The sequence below is a fragment of the Lissotriton helveticus genome, chromosome 9, assembly GCF_964261635.1.
Source record: "Lissotriton helveticus chromosome 9, aLisHel1.1, whole genome shotgun sequence".
Taxonomy (NCBI): Eukaryota; Metazoa; Chordata; class Amphibia; order Caudata; family Salamandridae; genus Lissotriton; species Lissotriton helveticus.
The window spans coordinates 1,078,994,687-1,079,012,568 of record NC_136070.1 but is presented as its reverse complement, the minus strand read 5'-3'; the positions used below and the strand labels follow the sequence as shown (position 1 = coordinate 1,079,012,568).

The 17,882-nt window shown below is 51.8% G+C and overlaps 1 protein-coding gene across 3 annotated transcripts in view; it reads right to left on the bottom strand.

Annotated features, from left to right (window-relative positions):
* FRMD4B (FERM domain containing 4B) overlaps positions 1–17,882 on the bottom strand; it is a 596,661-nt gene that overhangs the window by 448,658 nt on the left and 130,121 nt on the right. The window lies entirely within an intron of this gene.

Below are 17,882 nucleotides of genomic sequence, written 5' to 3'. Positions count from 1 at the left end.
GTTCGTCCGCGCAGTTGCTGATCCACTTAGTGAGGTTGTCGGCGGCCTGGCTGGGGTTCGTTGAGCCGGCAGGAGGGTGCTGGCTCAGGGAGGCGGTGAGCTGGTCGGCTGTGATCTTGTTCCAGCTTCTACGGGCAACCTGTTGCTGGTGGTGGTGGATCATCGTTCTTTTGAAGGTGAAGTGGACACAGCTGTGGTCCGTCCAGTGGAGTCCTGTTGCGTGGCTGAAGGCGATGTCTTTGCTGGATGAGAAGACGGCGTCGAGTGTGTGTCCGGCGAGGTGGGTGGGGGTGGACACCAGCTGTTTGAGTCCGAGGTTGGCGAGGTTGTCGAGCAGGGTGATGGTGTTGCGGTCGCTGTTGTTCTCCAGGTGGAAGTTGAGGTCCCCCAGGAGGATGTAGTCGGCGGAGGGGAGGGCATGCGGGCTGATGAAGTCGGCGATGTCCTCGCTGAATCGTGTGCGTGGTCCCGGGGGTCGGTAGATCAGGGTGCCTCTGAGGGTGGTCTTCGGGTCGGTGTGGATCTGGAAGTGCAGGTGTTCGGCGGTGGTTAGGGTGTTGTCGGTGTTGGTCGTGATGCGGATGGTGTCCCTGTGGATGATGGCGATGCCTCCTCCCGTCTGGTTGGCGGTGCGGTCCCTCCGGGTGATCTTGTAGCCCTCTGGGATGGCGATGGCGATGTCGGGCGCTGAGGAGGCGTTCATCCAGGTCTCCGTGAGGAAGGCGACGTCGGGGGCTGTGGTGTCGAGGAGGTTCCAGAGTTCGATGGCGTGTCTGTGGACGGAGCGGGTGTTGAGCAGGATGCACTTGAGATGGTTGCTGCTGGTGTTCGGCCTGGCGGGTGCTGGTGCAGGGCAGGTCCGGACGCAGGAGAACTTGCAGGCGTGGCAGCTGAAGGGTCCGTGGGTGTGCTTCGGGGTGGCTCGGAGGCATCCCGGGAATCCGCTGGTGTTGAGAGCGATGAGTTCGGCGGTGTTGTAGATTCGTCGGGTCGTCCTTCGTCGGTGGGGGCCAGGGGTTCTGGCGCTGGGCGCGGTCCAGGCGCGGACGGGCGCAGACGGGCTTACCTTTGGCGCGCCTTCGGCGCACAATCGGCGCGCCCGCTGCGCGTCAACGCTGCGCGTGCGCACGGTCGCCATATATGGCGAAGTGCGAGGGAGGGCGGAGCAGCTGGGAGGCGGGGGCGGGGAGGGTACAGAATGTAAAAAGGGGCGGGGTTTGGCGGCGGTGGCGGGAAGCGGGGAGCGGGGAGACGGGGGAAAACACAGACAGAGAGGGGAACCAGGAACAAAATGCAGCAACTAAGGAGAGAAGCACCAACAATATACCGAAATGCAGAATGCAGAATACAGAAATGAAATGAAAAATAAATGCGACTTTACAGTTACTAAACACTCAACAGACGCACAGAGGCAAAGGCGGGAGGCGACCACGAGGAGAGCGCAGCAGCCGGCCGAGCAGAGAGGCAGGCGGGGAGGCACTCGCAGCAGCTGGTGGCCGTGCGGCGCGGGAGCGTCCTAAATTAGGACACACTCACCTGCGTCGCACGGTCGCCATATATGGCCACGTGCGAGGGAGGGCGGAGCAGCTGGGAGGCGGGAGCGGGGAGGGTACAGAATGTAAAAAGGGGCGGGGTTTGGCGGCGGTGGCGGGAAGCGGGGAGCGGGGAGACGGGGGAAAACACAGACAGAGAGGGGAACCAGGAACAAAATGCAGCAACTAAGGAGAGAAGCACCAACAATATACCGAAATGCAGAATGCAGAATACAGAAATGAAATGAAAAATAAATGCGACTTTACAGTTACTAAACACTCAACAGACGCACAGAGGCAAAGGCGGGAGGCGACCACGAGGAGAGCGCAGCAGCCGGCCGAGCAGAGAGGCAGGCGGGGAGGCACTCGCAGCAGCTGGTGGCCGTGCGGCGCGGGAGCGTCCTAAATTAGGACACACTCACCTGCGTCGCACGGTCGCCATATATGGCCACGTGCGAGGGAGGGCGGAGCAGCTGGGAGGCGGGAGCGGGGAGGGTACAGAATGTAAAAAGGGGCGGGGTTTGGCGGCGGTGGCGGGAAGCGGGGAGACGGGGGAAAACACAGACAGAGAGGGGAACCAGGAACAAAATGCAGCAACTAAGGAGAGAAGCACCAACAATATACCGAAATGCAGAATGCAGAATACAGAAATGAAATGAAAAATAAATGCGACTTTACAGTTACTAAACACTCAACAGACGCACAGAGGCAAAGGCGGGAGGCGACCACGAGGAGAGCGCAGCAGCCGGCCGAGCAGAGAGGCAGGCGGGGAGGCACTCGCAGCAGCTGGTGGCCGTGCGGCGCGGGAGCGTCCTAAATTAGGGTGAGGTGTTGAGTGTTAGTGATGGTGAGGTGTTGAGGGTGAGTGAGGGTGAGGGTGAGTGAGGGGGAGGGGGAGGCGTTGAGGATGAGTGACGTGTTTAGGGTGAAGTGTTGAGGGTGTGGGTGAGGAATTGAGGGTGAGGGAGGGTGAGTGTGGGTGAATTGTTGAGGGTGAGTGATTGAGGGTGAGGTGTTGAGGCTGATGTTTTGTGGGTGAGTGAGGGTGAGATGTTGATGGTGAGTGAAGGTGAGGTGTTGGGTGAGGCGTTGAGGGTCATTGAAGTTGAGGGTGGTTGAGTGAGGATGAGTGAGAATGAGGGTGAGTGAGGAGTTGAGGGTGAGTGAGGGTGAGGTGTTGAGGGTGAGTGAGGGTGAGTGAGTGTGTGATGTTGAGGGTGATTGAGGATGAGTGAGAGTGAGGGTGAGTGAGGATTTGAGGGTGAGGCGTTGAGGGTGAGGTGTTGCTGGTGAGTGAGGGTGAGAGTGATTGAGTGTGAGTGAGTGTCAGTGGGTGAGTGGCGTTGCGTGGGTGAGTGGCGTTGCGTGGCTGAGTGGCGTTGCGTGGGTGAGTGGCGTTGCGTGGCTGAGTGGCGTTGCGTGGCTGAGTGGCGTTGCGTGGCTGAGTGGCGTTGCGTGGCTGAGTGGCGTTGCGTGGGTGAGTGGCGTTGCGTGTGAGTGGCGTTGCGTGTGTGAGTGGCGTTGCGTGTGTGAGTGGCGTTGCGTGTGTGAGTGGCGTTGCGTGGCTGAGTGGCGTTGCGTGGCTGAGTGGCGTTGCGTGGCTGAGTGGCGTTGCGTGGGTGAGTGGCGTTGCGTGGGTGAGTGGCGTTGTGTGGGTGAGTGGCGTTGCGTGGGTGAGTGGCGTTGCGTGGGTGAGTGGCGTTGCGTGCCAGAGTGGCGTTGCGTGCCAGAGTGGCATTGCGTGGGTGAGTGGCGTTGCGTGGGTGAGTGGCGTTGCGTGGGTGAGTGGCGTTGCGTGTGTGAGTGGCGTTGCGTGTGAGTGGCGTTGCGTGTGTGAGTGGCGTTGCGTGGCTGAGTGGCGTTGCGTGGCTGAGTGGCGTTGCGTGGCAGAGTGGCGTTGCGTGGCAGAGTGGCAGTGCGTGGCTGAGTGGCGTTGCATGTGTGCGTGGCGTTGCGTGTGTGAGTGGCGTGTGTGAGTGGCGTTGCGTGGGTGAGTGGCGTTGCGTGGGTGAGTGGCGTTGCGTGGGTGAGTGGCGTTGCGTGGGTGAGTGGCGTTGCGTGGCTGAGTGGCGTTGCGTGGGTGAGTGGCGTTGCGTGGGTGAGTGGCGTTGCATGGGTGAGTGGCGTTGCGTGGCTGAGTGGCGTTGCGTGGCTGAGTGGCGTTGCGTGGCAGAGTGGCAGTGAGTGGCTGAGTGGCGTTGCATGTGTGCGTGGCGTTGCGTGTGTGAGTGGCGTGCATGAGTGGCGTTGCGTGGGTGAGTGGCGTTGCGTGGGTGAGTGGCGTTGCGTGGCTGAGTGGCGTTGCGTGGGTGAGTGGCGTTGCGTGGCTGAGTGGCGTTGCGTGGCTGAGTGGCGTTGCGTGGCTGAGTGGCGTTGCGTGGGTGAGTGGCGTTGCGTGTGAGTGGCGTTGCGTGTGTGAGTGGCGTTGCGTGTGTGAGTGGCGTTGCGTGGGTGAGTGGCGTTGCGTGGCTGAGTGGCGTTGCGTGGCTGAGTGGCGTTGCGTGGCTGAGTGGCGTTGCGTGGGTGAGTGGCGTTGCGTGGGTGAGTGGCGTTGTGTGGGTGAGTGGCGTTGCGTGGGTGAGTGGCGTTGCGTGGGTGAGTGGCGTTGCGTGCCAGAGTGGCGTTGCGTGCCAGAGTGGCATTGCGTGGGTGAGTGGCGTTGCGTGGGTGAGTGGCGTTGCGTGGGTGAGTGGCGTTGCGTGTGTGAGTGGCGTTGCGTGTGAGTGGCGTTGCGTGTGTGAGTGGCGTTGCGTGTGTGAGTGGCGTTGCGTGGCTGAGTGGCGTTGCGTGGCTGAGTGGCGTTGCGTGGCAGAGTGGCAGTGCGTGGCTGAGTGGCGTTGCATGTGTGCGTGGCGTTGCGTGTGTGAGTGGCGTGTGTGAGTGGCGTTGCGTGGCTGAGTGGCGTTGCGTGGGTGAGTGGCGTTGCGTGGGTGAGTGGCGTTGCGTGAGTGAGTGGCGTTGCGTGGGTGAGTGGCGTTGCGTGGGTGAGTGGCATTGCGTGGCTGAGTGGCGTTGCGTGGCTGAGTGGCGTTGCGTGGGTGAGTGGCGTTGCGTGGGTGAGTGGCGTTGCGTGGGTGAGTGGCGTTGCGTGGGTGAGTGGCGTTGCGTGGGTGAGTGGCGTTGCGTGGGTGAGTGGCGTTGCGTGGGTGAGTGGCGTTGCGTGGCTGAGTGGCGTTGCGTGGGTGAGTGGCGTTGCGTGGGTGAGTGGCGTTGCATGGGTGAGTGGCGTTGCGTGGCTGAGTGGCGTTGCGTGGCTGAGTGGCGTTGCGTGGCAGAGTGGCAGTGAGTGGCTGAGTGGCGTTGCATGTGTGCGTGGCGTTGCGTGTGTGAGTGGCGTGCATGAGTGGCGTTGCGTGGGTGAGTGGCGTTGCATGGGTGAGTGGCGTTGCGTGGCTGAGTGGCGTTGCGTGGGTGAGTGGCGTTGCGTGGCTGAGTGGCGTTGCGTGGCTGAGTGGCGTTGCGTGCGTGAGTGGCGTTGCGTGCCTGAGTGGCGTTGCGTGGTTGTTTTAGCGTTACTGAGCGTGTGTGAAAGAGTGTGATAGTTTTGTTGTGTGAGGGTGATGTTAAGAGTGTGTGTATATGTTAATAATAATTAAGTAATGTGTTGTTTGTAACTAAAGGTGTCCCCTTTGTATTACTTCAGTCTTATGTGTATATTAGTATGTAATTTTAAATGTGTATGTATTGTACTAACTATGTGTATGTTTTGTAACATGTTTGTGTAGTCTCGTTTTTATTTTTTTTTTAAAATGGCCGACGTATAGCGTCACGTCGACGTCTGCTATGTTTAGCGGTCTAGTTTATTTTTGAGTTGTGTGTGTTTTTTGTTTACGTATTTTTCTAGCCAATCGGAGCGCGACGTTTTTGACGTAGCGTTCCGATTTGCATACGTCAACCGTTGAATTCCCCATTGATCGAGAATGTTGGTGTGCGGAAGGCGTGTTCTTGTCCCGGTGGTGTTGCTGCGTCGTTTGACAGGTAAGAATGTATTCCTAAGTTTATTTTAATGTAATGTAATGTAGTATATATACTATGTAAAATTTAAATACTTGCTAAATTTATTTAATTCACTCGTAATATTTGTAAATGTTTGTAATGTAACATAAAGTAGTGTTTTTTATTGGCGATGTGTAATGCATATGTTTTGTTAAACTGTAATGTAATGTATTAATGTCCTTTTTTTGGTAATTTGACATACAAAAGGGGTTTGTTTCATTTCGAAGTGGTAAATGTGTTGTAATATATTGATGTAAGTTGTTTTTTTATTATTTTTTGTGTGATGCTGAAGTAGTCGGATAATTTGTTATTGACGTACTTGAAGTATGAAATGAAACTTTGTGTCTTTGCTGACTGTAGTATTTTTAGCAATGTATGAACGACATGTACAGTGAACTAATGTATTTTTCGTTAGATTTTTGTGACTGACTCTTTCTATGTTCGTAATATGTTTTATTGTATTTGAACTAATTCCGTCTGGATAAATGCTATTGTGTTAAGCGTTTCTTTTTTTTGTGTAAATCTCGACTATTGTATTCAATGCGTCCCATTTTCCGGATGAATCGTTCTTGTTTATTTCCCTCTGAAAAATTTGATTGTTTCTGAATTTTTGTTTATTTCGTCATATTTGCTTTATATTAGACGGAATTCCGTGAGAAGAAGTGCTATTGTTGTATGCGTCCGGTTTTTTGTGTAACTGTTGACTACTGTCTTTAAACCGTCCCATTCTCCGGATGAATAGTGCTTGTTTATTGCCCGGCGAAAAAGTTGCCTGTTTCACTTGTGTCTTTGTATCTCCTCGTCCTCGCTTCCTGCCACATATTTGTATTTGTTTCCTTTGTGTAATATTGTTGTAATATCGTACGAATTAAATTTACTTTTTGGCCCGAAGACTGATTAACATCCTTGCATCCTTTTAGGTCAATGATGTTAAGTTTTTTTTGTGTCTAACGTATCTGATGCTATACTCCGTCGACCCCCTTGTTTTCCGTCCTGAAATTTCTTTATGTGTAAGAAAATGGCCTAACATTCCTCAAATTGCAGAGTGGGTGAATGCTGCAGAGTGGGTGAATGCTGCAGATTGGGTGAATGCTGCAGATTGGGTGAATGCTGCAGATTGGGTGAATGCTGCAGATTGGGTGAATGCTGCAGATTGGGTGAATGCTGCAGATTGGGTGAATGCTGTCTATTGGGTGAATGCTGTAGATTGGGTGAATGCTGTAGATTGGGTGAATGCTGTAGATTGGGTGAATGATGGAGATTGGGTGAATGATGGAGATTGGGTGAATGATGGTGAGTGGGTGAATGATGCAGAGTTTCTGAAAGATGGATAGTGTGTGAATGATGGATAGAGTGTGAATGATGGAGAGGCAGAGTGCTGTTGCGTTTTTGAGTGTTAGTGTGTGTAACTGAGGGTGAGTCGTTGAGGGTGAGTGAGGGTGATGTTGAGTGAAGGTGAGGGTGAGGTGTTGAATGGTATTGAGGGTGAGGGTGAGGTGTTAAGGGTGAGTGAGTGTGACTTGTTGAGGATGAGTGAGGGTGAGTGAGGTGTTAAGAGTGAGGTGTTAAGGATGAGATGTTGAGGGTGAGTGATGGTGATGTTGAGTGTAGATGAGGGTGATGTGTTGAGTGTGAGTGAGGGTGAGTGATGGTGAGGGTGAGTGAGGGTGTGGAATTGTGGGTGAGGTGATAAGGGTGAAGTTAGTGAGGGTGAGGTGTTGAGGGTGAGGGTCTGAGGGTATGCTGTGCTGTACCTGCTCCGTGTGTGAGGGAAGCTTGCACTGTTGCCGCCTGTGCTGTACCTGATGTATGTGTGATGAAAGCTTGCACTGCTGCTGTCGGTGCTGTACCTGTTCCATGTGTAAGGGAAGCTTGCACTGCTGTTGGCTGTGCTGTACCTGCTCCGTGTTTGAGTGAAGCTTGCATTGCCGTTGCCTGTGCAGTACCTGCTCCGTGTGTGATGGAAGCTTGCACTGCAGCTGCCTGTGCTGTACCTGATGTATGTGTGAGGGAAGCTTGCACTGCTGCTGTCGGTGCTGTACCTGTTCCATGTGTAAGGGAAGCTTGCACTGCTGTTGCCTGTGCTGTACCTGCTCCGTGTTTGAGTGAAGCTTGCATTGCCGTTGCCTGTGCTATACCTGCTCCGTGTGTGATGGAAGCTTGCACTGCAGCTGCCTGTGCTGTACCTGATGTATGTGTGAGGGAAGCTTGCACTGCTGCTGTCGGTGCTGTACCTGTTCCATGTGTAAGGGAAGCTTGCACTGCTGTTGCCTGTGCTGTACCTGCTCCGTGTTTGAGTGAAGCTTGCATTGCCGTTGCCTGTGCTATACCTGCTCCGTGTGTGATGGAAGCTTGCACTGCTGCTGTCGGTGCTGTACCTGTTGCATGTGTAAGGGAAGCTTGCACTGCTGCCGCCTGTGCTGTACCTGATCTATGTGTGAGGGAAGCTTGCACTGCTGCTGCCTGTGCTGTACCTGCTCTGTGTGTGAGGGAAGCTTGTACTGCTGCCGCCTGTGCTGTACCTGATCTATGTGTGAGGGAAGCTTGCACTGCTGCTGTCGGTGCTGTACCTGTTCCATGTGTAAGGGAAGTTTGCACTGCTGTTGCCTGTGCTGTACCTGCTCCTTGTTTTCGAGTGAAGCTTGCACTGCTGCCGCCTGTGCTGTACCTGATCTATGTGTGAGGGAAGCTTGCACTGCTGCTGTCGGTGCTGTACCTGTTCCATGTGTAAGGGAAGCTTGCACTGCTGTTGGCTGTGCTGTACCTGCTCCGTGTTTGAGTGAAGCTTGCATTGCCGTTGCCTGTGCTATACCTGCTCCGTGTGTGATGGAAGCTTGCACTGCTGCTGTCAGTGCTGTACCTGTTGCATGTGTAAGAGAAGCTTGCACTGCTGCCGCCTGTGCTGTACCTGATCTATGTGTGAGGGAAGCTTGCACTGCTGCTGCCTGTGCTGTACCTGCTCTGTGTGTGAGGGAAGCTTGCACTGCTGCCGGCTGTGCTGTACCTGATGTATGTGTGAGGGAAGATTGCACTGCAGCTCTCGGTGCTGTACCTGTTCCATGTGTAAGGGAATGCTGTTGCCTGTGCTGTACCTGCTCCGTGTTTGAGTGAAGCTTGCATTGCCGTTGCCTGTGCTGGAGCAGCTCCGTGTGTGATGGAAGATTGTGAGATCTGGCATAACGGAAGGATTGGTAGTGCGTGCACAGTTTTTTTTTTTGTTTGTTTATTGTTGTAGTGAAAAGTTTTATGTATGCACTGTGTATGTTCTCTTTGTGTGTTTTCTTTTTTATATTTTCTTTATTTCAGGGAATGAGCTGCTACGATGGACAGGTAATGACAAATTAATTTGCATAATATTAAAGCGTGTCTTTGTGACTTTTATACTTTTGTTTATTGATTTGCTTATTGTAAAGCTAATGTAATTATTTTATTAGGTCTCTCTGCTCGCATGTACTTTCTGCCTGGCTTCTTGCATTTGATTTTTATTTTATCAATGGCTGCTATTTCGGTGTATTTGTTGCCATGGATTGTGTTCCGTTTTGCCGTACGTGTTTTTTGGTCGCACTTGGCTTGTGTATACGTTTCTAAAATTATGTAGTGTATGTAATTAAAAGTTTTTGTTTTTCTGTTCTAGTAAAGGGTATTACGCAATGTATTCCCTTTACGTTTGTTACGTAAGGGATGTTAGCGTTCTATTTTTTAATTGATGGTGATGTAATTATGAGCGTTACGTAATTTTTAGCCAATCGCAGCTCTACGTTGTGTGACGTAGCGTTGCATTTGACATGCGTCAACGGGGCTTTTTCCAAATTGATGTGAATGTTCGTGCGGTAAAGGTGTGTTATTCCTCCGTGTTTGTTGCTGCGTCGTCTGACTGGTAAGATGTACATTTATTAAAAGTGAGTACATGAATTTGAATGTATTAATACGTGTGTGTATATACGTATTATTAATAATGTTTTATTAGGATGTATGAGTGTTTTATTTGTATTGCGCCATGTGTATTATCGAGTTTTGAGTTACAATATTCCTTAGTACTGTTCTAAAAGATATATGTTTGAAAAATATAGTTTTTTCGAAATGTTACATAAAGCAATGTTTATGTTTGTATGTGTTATGTCTTTGAAATTGCGTCCCTTGTTATTTCTCGCTCACTATTCTTGTGTTTTGAATTTTTCTTGATCTTTATGCGAATGTTGGCTCGTGTTTAAGTAGATTCTTTGGGATGCATTGAGTAATCCTTGCTAGTGTCTTCCTGGTATGTAGTTTCAGTAGTTCCGTTTCGCCTGAGGTGGCACTGTGATGTTTATTTTCCCTCTGACTTAGCTTTTGCTTGTGTCATTTGTACCGGTATGTGACTTGTTTCGCCGCTATTCATTTTTTTTGTTAGTTGCTTGTTGTAGTTAAAAGTATAATGTATGCACTGTGTATGTTCTCTTTGTTGTGTTTTTTTTTAAATATTTTCTACATTTCAGGGAATGAGCTGCTACGATCGACAGGTAATGACAATTTTATTTGCATATTATGAAAAAGTGCCTTTGTGAGTTCTTATACTTTTGTTTATGCCTTTCCTTTTATTGATGTTAATGTAATTATTGTATTTGGTTTTGCTTTGCTCGTACGTATTTTCTGTCTGGCTCCTCTCATTAGAGTGTGTTTAGTATTTTATCAATGGCTGCTATTTAGTTTTATTCTTTGGCATGGATTGAGTTTCGTTTTGGCGTACGTGTTTTTCGGTCGCACTTTCCTTGTGTGTAGTAATTTTCTCTTGCACGGCATCCCTTATGTCCATTTCTGCAGCAATAGCACATTATTAACATTCTGCAACCCCACACTACAATTGAGCGACATGAGATCATCACTCATTGCCAGTAGAGCCGTATTTAGAACTCCCCCAGTCTCATTTAGACATAGAACTGCAGTACTGTACAGCACCAAAGCATGCTTGTATAGCTGTAATTCTGTGTGCAACGTACAAAAAGTTGTTCTAAAGCGTGCACTTCAGGCTGGTGGTGTGTGTGACTGTTGAAAGCGTGGATTGATGGCTGTTTGTGTGGGTGTATGCATGGTGAAAGGATGCACTGATGACTGTTGTGTGTGTACGCCTTGTGAATGTGTCCATTGCTAGCTATTAGTGTGTGTGCCTGTTAAAAGCGCACATGTTTGGATTGTATGTCGTTTGTCTGCTGAGTAATGCTGTAGTGGTAATGATTGGTGCTGTGGTGGTAAGTGTTTGTGTGTGGTTGTAGTGTGATAGTGTGTTGATGGTGAGTGAGGGTGAGGTGTTGAGGGTGAGTGGATGATGGTGTGAGGGTGACGGTGTGAGGGTGAGAGTGAGTGATTGTTGGCGAGCGTGAGGCTATGAGGCTTATTGAGAATGTGAGTGGGTGTGCGAGGATGTGTGAGAGTGTGTGAGTGTGGATGTGTGTGAGGATGGGGGTGTGTGAGCGTGTGGGCATGTGAGTGTGTGGTGCTTAGTAATGCTGTAGTTGGGATGTGTTGTTCTGTGCTAGTGATGAGTGGTGTTGTGATGGTGTTTAATAATTACCACCACAGCATAACTCAGCACCACAACAGTTGCAGTTCTCCCAACAATGGCATCACTGATGTCCACGAATGCAACATGCAGCAATACCACTTTATCTTTCTGCAGCCCCACAGTACCATTGAGCAACAACACTGCTTCACTCTGCACTTCCACATCCGTATTTTGCAAACACACAGTCTCATTTTGACATAATACTGCAGTACTGATGACTGTTGTGTGTGTATGCCTGGTGAAAGTGGCCATTGATAGCTGTTGTTGTGTGTGTGTGACTGTTAAAAGCGTACATGTTGTTATTGTATGACCTTTGATTGCTGCAGTGGTGATGAGTGGTGCTGTGGTGGTAATTGTTTTTTTGTGTGGTTGTAGTGTGATAGTGTGTTGAGGGTGAGTGAGGGTGAGGTGTTGAGGGTGAGTGAGGGTGAGGTGTTGAGGGTGAGTGAGGGTGAGGCGTTGAGTGTGAGTGAGATTGAGGGTGAGTCAGTGTGAGGCGTTGAGGGTGGGTGAGGCTATGAGGGTGAGTGAGGCGTTGAGGGTGAGTGAGGGTGAGGTGTTGAGGGTGATTGAGGATGAGTGAGAGTGAGGGTAAGTAAGGGGTTGAGGGGGAGATGTTGATCGTGATTGAAGTGTTGTTGTGGTGGTAAGTGTTTGTGTGTTGTTGTAGTGTGATAGTGTGTTGAGGGTGAGTGAGTATGAGGGTGAGAGGGTGAGAGTGAGTGAGAATGAGGGGGAGGTGTTGAGGGTGAGTGAGGATGAGTGAGGGTGAGGAGTTGAGGGTGGGTGAGGGTGAGGGGCTGAGGGTGAGTGAGGTGTTGAGGGTGAGGTGTTGAGTGTGATTGAGGATGAGTGAGAGTGAGGGTGAGTGATGTGTTGAGGTTGACTGAGGCTGAGGCGTTGTGGGTGAGTGAGGGTGAGGTGTTGAGGCTGAGGGTGAGGAGCTGAGGGTGAGTGTGGGTGAGGCGTTGAGGGCGAGGCGTTGAAGGTGAGAGAGAGTGAGGTGCTGAGGATGAGGGTGTGAGGGTGAGTGTGGGTGAGGCGTTGAGGGTGAGTGAGGGTGAGGTGTTGAGGGTGATTGAGGATGAGTGTGAGTGAGGAGTTAAGGGTGATGTGTTTAGGGTGAGTCAAGTGTTGCTGTGGCGAAAATTGTTTGTTTGTAGTTGTAGTGTGATAGTGTGTTGACGGTGAGTGAGGGTGAATGAGGGTGATGTTTTGAGGGTGAGTGAGTATGACAGTGAGGTGTTGAGGGAGAGGTGTTGAGGGTGATTGATGATGAGTGAGATTGAGTGTGAGTGAGGAGTTAAGGGTGAGGTGTTGAGGGTGAGTGAAGTGTTGCTGTGGTGGTAAGTATTTGTTTGTTGTTGTAGTGTGATAGTGTGTTGACGGTGAGTGAGGGTGAGTGAGGATGAGTGAGGGTGAGTGAGGGTGAGGTGTTGAGTGTAATTGAGGGTGAGGTGTTGAGGGTGAGTGAGGGTGAGGGGCTGAGTGTTATTGAGGATTTGAGGCTGAGTGTGGTTGAGGTGTTGTATGTTATTGAGGATGAGTGAGAGTGAGTTTGAGTGAGAGTTTAAGGGTGAGGTGTTGAGGGTGAGTGAAGTGGTGCAGTAGTGGTAAGTGTTTGTGTGTTGTTTTAGTGTGATAGTGTGAGGGTAAGTGTGGTTGAGGGTAATTGAGGCAGATGTGATGAGGGTGAGTGAGGATGAAGTCTTGAGTGTGAGTGAGGATGACGGTGATTGAGGGTGAGGTGGTGAGGGGCTGAAGGTGAGTGAGGTTGAGTGAGGGTGAGGTGTTGATGGTGATTGAAGGTGGGTGAGGGTGATGGTGATGTGTTGAGGGTGAGTGAGGGTGAGGTGTTGAGGGAGAGTGAGTGTGAGGTGTAATGTAATTATTGTTTTCGTTCTTGCTTTGCTCGCACGTATTTTCTGTCTGGCTCCTCTCATTAGAGTGTGTTTAGTATTTTATCAATGGCTGCTATTTAGTTTTATTCTTTGGCATGGATTGAGTTTCGTTTTGCCGTACGTGTTTTTCGGTCGCACTTTCCTTGTGTGTAGTAATTTTCTCTTGCACGGCATCCCTTATGTCCATTTCGGCAGCAATAGCACATTATTAACATTCTGCAACCCCACACTACAATTGAGCAACATGAGATCATCACTCATTGCCACTAGAGCCGTATTTAGAACTCCCCCAGTCTCATTTAGACATAGAACTGCAGTACTGTACAGCACCAAAGCATGCTTGTATAGCTGTAATTGTGTGTGCAACGTACAAAAAGTTGTTCTAAAGCGTGCACTTCAGGCTGGTGGTGTGTGTGACTGTTGAAAGCGTGGATTGATGGCTGTTTGTGTGGGTGTATGCATGGTGAAAGGATGCACTGATGACTGTTGTGTGTGTACGCCTTGTGAAAGTGTCCATTGCTAGCTATTAGTCTGTGTGCCTGTTAAAAGCGCACATGTTTGGATTGTATGTCGTTTGTCTGCTGAGTAATGCTGTAGTGGTAATGAGTGGTGCTGTGGTGGTAAGTGTTTGTGTGTGGTTGTAGTGTGATTTTGTAGACGATTTCAATTTCAAGTCTTTTTGTGTTCTGAGAGCCTGGCTGTGTGCAGGGACAGAGAGGGGAGGTGCTGGCGTCTGGGGAGGGGGAGTTGAATTGCGAGCCTGGATGTGTACGGGAACAGAGGGGAGAGGTGCTGGCGTTTGTGGGTTGTAATATTAACTGTTTTTTAGGTGCAATGCTATACATACTAACGGCGTTGCGTGGCTGAGTGGCGTTCCTTGGGTGAGTGGCGTTGCGTGGGTGAGTGGCGTTGCGTGGGTGAGTGGCGTTGCGTGGGTGAGTGGCGTTGCGTGGGTGAGTGGCGTTGCGTGGGTGAGTGGCGTTGCGTGTGAGTGGCGTTGCGTGTGTGAGTGGCGTTGCGTGGCTGAGTGGCGTTGCGTGGCTGAGTGGCGTTGCGTGGCAGAGTGGCAGTGCGTGGCTGAGTGGCGTTGCATGTGTGCGTGGCGTTGCGTGTGTGAGTGGCGTGTGTGAGTGGCGTTGCGTGGCTGAGTGGCGTTGCGTGGGTGAGTGGCGTTGCGTGGGTGAGTGGCGTTGCGTGGGTGAGTGGCGTTGCGTGGGTGAGTGGCGTTGCGTGGGTGAGTGGCGTTGCGTGGGTGAGTGGCGTTGCGTGCCAGAGTGGCGTTGCGTGGGTGAGTGGCGTTGCGTGGGTGAGTGGCGTTGCGTGGGTGAGTGGCGTTGCGTGGCTGAGTGGCGTTGCGTGGCTGAGTGGCGTTGCGTGGCTGAGTGGCGTTGCGTGGCTGAGTGGCGTTGCGTGGCTGAGTGGCGTTGCGTGCCAGAGTGGCGTTGCGTGCCAGAGTGGCGTTGCGTGCCAGAGCGGCGTTGCGTGGCTGATTGGCGTTGAGTACCAGAGTGGCGTTGCGTGGGTGAGTGGCGTTGCGTGGGTGAGTGGCGTTGCGTGGGTGAGTGGCGTTGCGTGGGTGAGTGGCGTTGCATGGGTGAGTGGCGTTGCGTGGGTGAGTGGCGTTGCGTGGGTGAGTGGCGTTGCATGGGTGAGTGGCGTTGCGTGGCTGAGTGGCGTTGCGTGGCTGAGTGGCGTTGCGTGGCTGAGTGGCGTTGCGTGGGTGAGTGGCGTTGCGTGGGGGAGTTGCGTGGGTGAGTGGCGTTGCGTGGGTGAGTGGCGTTGCGTGCCAGAGTGGCGTTGCGTGCCAGAGTGGCGTTGCGTGCCAGAGTGGCGTTGCGTGCCAGAGTGGCGTTGCGTGCCAGAGTGGCGTTGCGTGGGTGAGTGGCGTTGCGTGGGTGAGTGGCGTTGCGTGGGTGAGTGGCGTTGCGTGGGTGAGTGGCGTTGCGTGGCTGAGTGGCGTTGCGTGGCTGAGTGGCGTTGCGTGGCTGAGTGGCGTTGCGTGGCTGAGTGGCGTTGCGTGGGTGAGTGGCGTTGCGTGCCAGAGTGGCGTTGCGTGCCAGAGTGGCGTTGCGTGCCAGAGTGGCGTTGCGTGCCAGAGTGGCGTTGCGTGGGTGAGTGGCGTTGCGTGGGTGAGTGGCGTTGCGTGGGTGAGTGGCGTTGCGTGGGTGAGTGGCGTTGCGTGGGTGAGTGGCGTTGCGTGGGTGAGTGGCGTTGCGTGGGTGAGTGGCGTTGCGTGGCTGAGTGGCGTTGCGTGGCTGAGTGGCGTTGCGTGGCTGAGTGGCGTTGCGTGGCTGAGTGGCGTTGCGTGGCTGAGTGGCGTTGCGTGGCTGAGTGGCGTTGCGTGGCAGAGTGGCAGTGAGTGGCTGAGTGGCGTTGCATGTGTGCGTGGCGTTGCGTGTGTGAGTGGCGTGCATGAGTGAGGTTGCGTGGGTGAGTGGCGTTGCGTGGGTGAGTGGCGTTGCGTGGCTAAGTGGCGTTGCGTGGGTGAGTGGCGTTGCGTGGCTGAGTGGCGTTGCGTGGCTGAGTGGCGTTGCGTGCGTGAGTGGCGTTGCGTGCCTGAGTGGCGTTGCGTGGCTGAGTGAAACAGGCAGAAACGTAAATGGAGAGGGGGGTGAGAGTTAAAAGAGAGAGTGAAACAGGCAGAAACGTGGAGAGTTAAAAAAAAAAGCAAATGAATCTAAGCTGCGAGATGTGGCATAACAGAAGGATTGGTACTGCGTGCACCGCTGCAAAAGAAAGAGGGAATGAATCTAAGCTGCGAGATGTGGCATAACAGAAGGATTGGTACTGCGTGCACCGCTGCTTGGGGTATCTGCGAGATTTGTGTAAGTAAATGGAGAGGGGGGTGAGAGTTGGAAGAGAGAGTGAAACAGGCAGAAACGTGAATCTAAGCTGCGAGACGGAGAGGGAGGGAGAGAGGAGGAAAAAGAGAGGGGGAGTGAGACAGAGGGAGGAACACAGTTAGAGTGAGACAGAGGAAGACAGGAGAGAGGGAGGGGGAGCTATAGATGTAGGGAGAGCGCGAGAGAAAGAGAGCGATAAAATTATGTGTATGCCGGGAGGGCTCAGTGCACGAAGCCTTCGGCTGCAGGGTCCTGTGATTAACTTCATGGTCAGTTTTATGTTGTTGCTCTCCCTCCAAGCGCAATGCCGCTGCCAGCAATACCAGCATCAAAGAAAACAAGACGGAGGGAAGAGAGGGGAGAGGGGAGAGGGGAGGGGGGAGGAGAAATGCGACACGGCGGGAAGGGGCAGGCAGGATGACTCAGGGGAGGGGGCGGAGCGGGGCAGAGCGGCATGTGGGTGTGAACAAGCCGGGCCTTTGAAGTGAAGCTAAGTTTCACTTCAAAGGTGTCGGAGGAATGCGGGCGGCTGTGCACGCGCTTTTAAGCTCAATGCACATGCGCATTGAGCTTAAAATTCACGGGCACTGCAAGGAATCGCCACGATTCCTTGAAAGTTAGATAAAGTCTGGATGAGCCCCTATAGTCTCGCTTGCTCGATGCGCATGCGCATCGACAGGCGAGACCTAAAAAGGTGAAGTTGCCTGAATTCAATATTATAGCCGGAGCAAGTAAGCACAGTGTACCAGTTAGATCAGAGACCTCAGATTGTTCAGACTCCCAAATAAACATATGTTGCCTGGATTGCACAAAGCTCGGCAGTACTCACACTGACTCTGGTAAGCAGAATTACCTCACTATGAACAATCCTTATAGTAAGTATCATATGTCCTGATAGTACAATGCTCCCAGTAAATACAACAGCCCAAAATGTTCAAAGACCCACAGACTGTGGACTCTGCACACCAGGTCACCCTAAAGAGCCGAATAAGCACACTACCATCTTTAAGCACAGTGTATCCAAAAATATAAGTAAGAATCATCCCTTTTTTTCTCAGGAGCTTCCGCGAGTGCTGCAGAATGCTGTGGTTGCTAACATTCCAAGGATACCTACTCTTGAATCCATCTCATGCTCCTTTCTTCCACCATCCTACACTTCATGTCTCTTTAGCTCACTCTTGCAGATTTTCATCCCTGCCTTCTCCCCTTGTCACTGTTCTGCTATCTTTCTTTCCCTCTATTTTCTATCTTTCTTACTCTTGCTGTGGGTCAAAATCTGATGGTCAAAAATCAAACTATATAAATTAATCTGCTCAGCCCTTACAGTTTCTATTCAATTCAGTGTGTCCCATGCAAAAAATACTGCACTCCTACATATTTGATTTGACCATCGTAGGACTGATATTGTATAGTAAGGTCTTATGTCTGATGGTGTTAATGCAACCATACAAACCCAAACATAACACAACATGTATACTTTAATGCTCATATTCACCCCTAGCACACGTCAGCGCCTAGTAACATCATCAGAGGATAAGGAGGATTCAGACATACCGCAACATTCCCCTGGCCCTTATGACATGATTATCAGGCACTACAAACGCTCTCTACACAAAAGATTTACATAATTAACACCTTCACTGCGGCGGCTATTCCGCCGCAGTGCTAACGGTTTGGGGCGGCCGCATGCTGGTGACGGAACCGCTCCGTCACCAGCGTCGGTTGAGCTGTGCTCGTGACGGAGCGGTTCCGTCACGGCCCGCCCCGCTCAATAGAACGCTCAGCGCAGGCGCGGAATTCGCGCCGCGCATGAGCGTTCTATCGAGCTGGGCGGGCCATGACGGAACCGCTCCGAAGGGGTTAAAAATGTTGTTTCAAACAATGTCACCAAAACATTGAAGAGTGATGTTCCATCTGGCCCCCAGGTAAACAACAGTAATGAATGTCAATGGCAGTTCAGGGAGTAATATCTTGTTGTTTTAACAGTTGGCACTGCCAGTCGCATTATGCACACATTGCTGGACATTTAAATGGAACTGGCAGACCTCCATGTCCATGCCACTTTTACAAA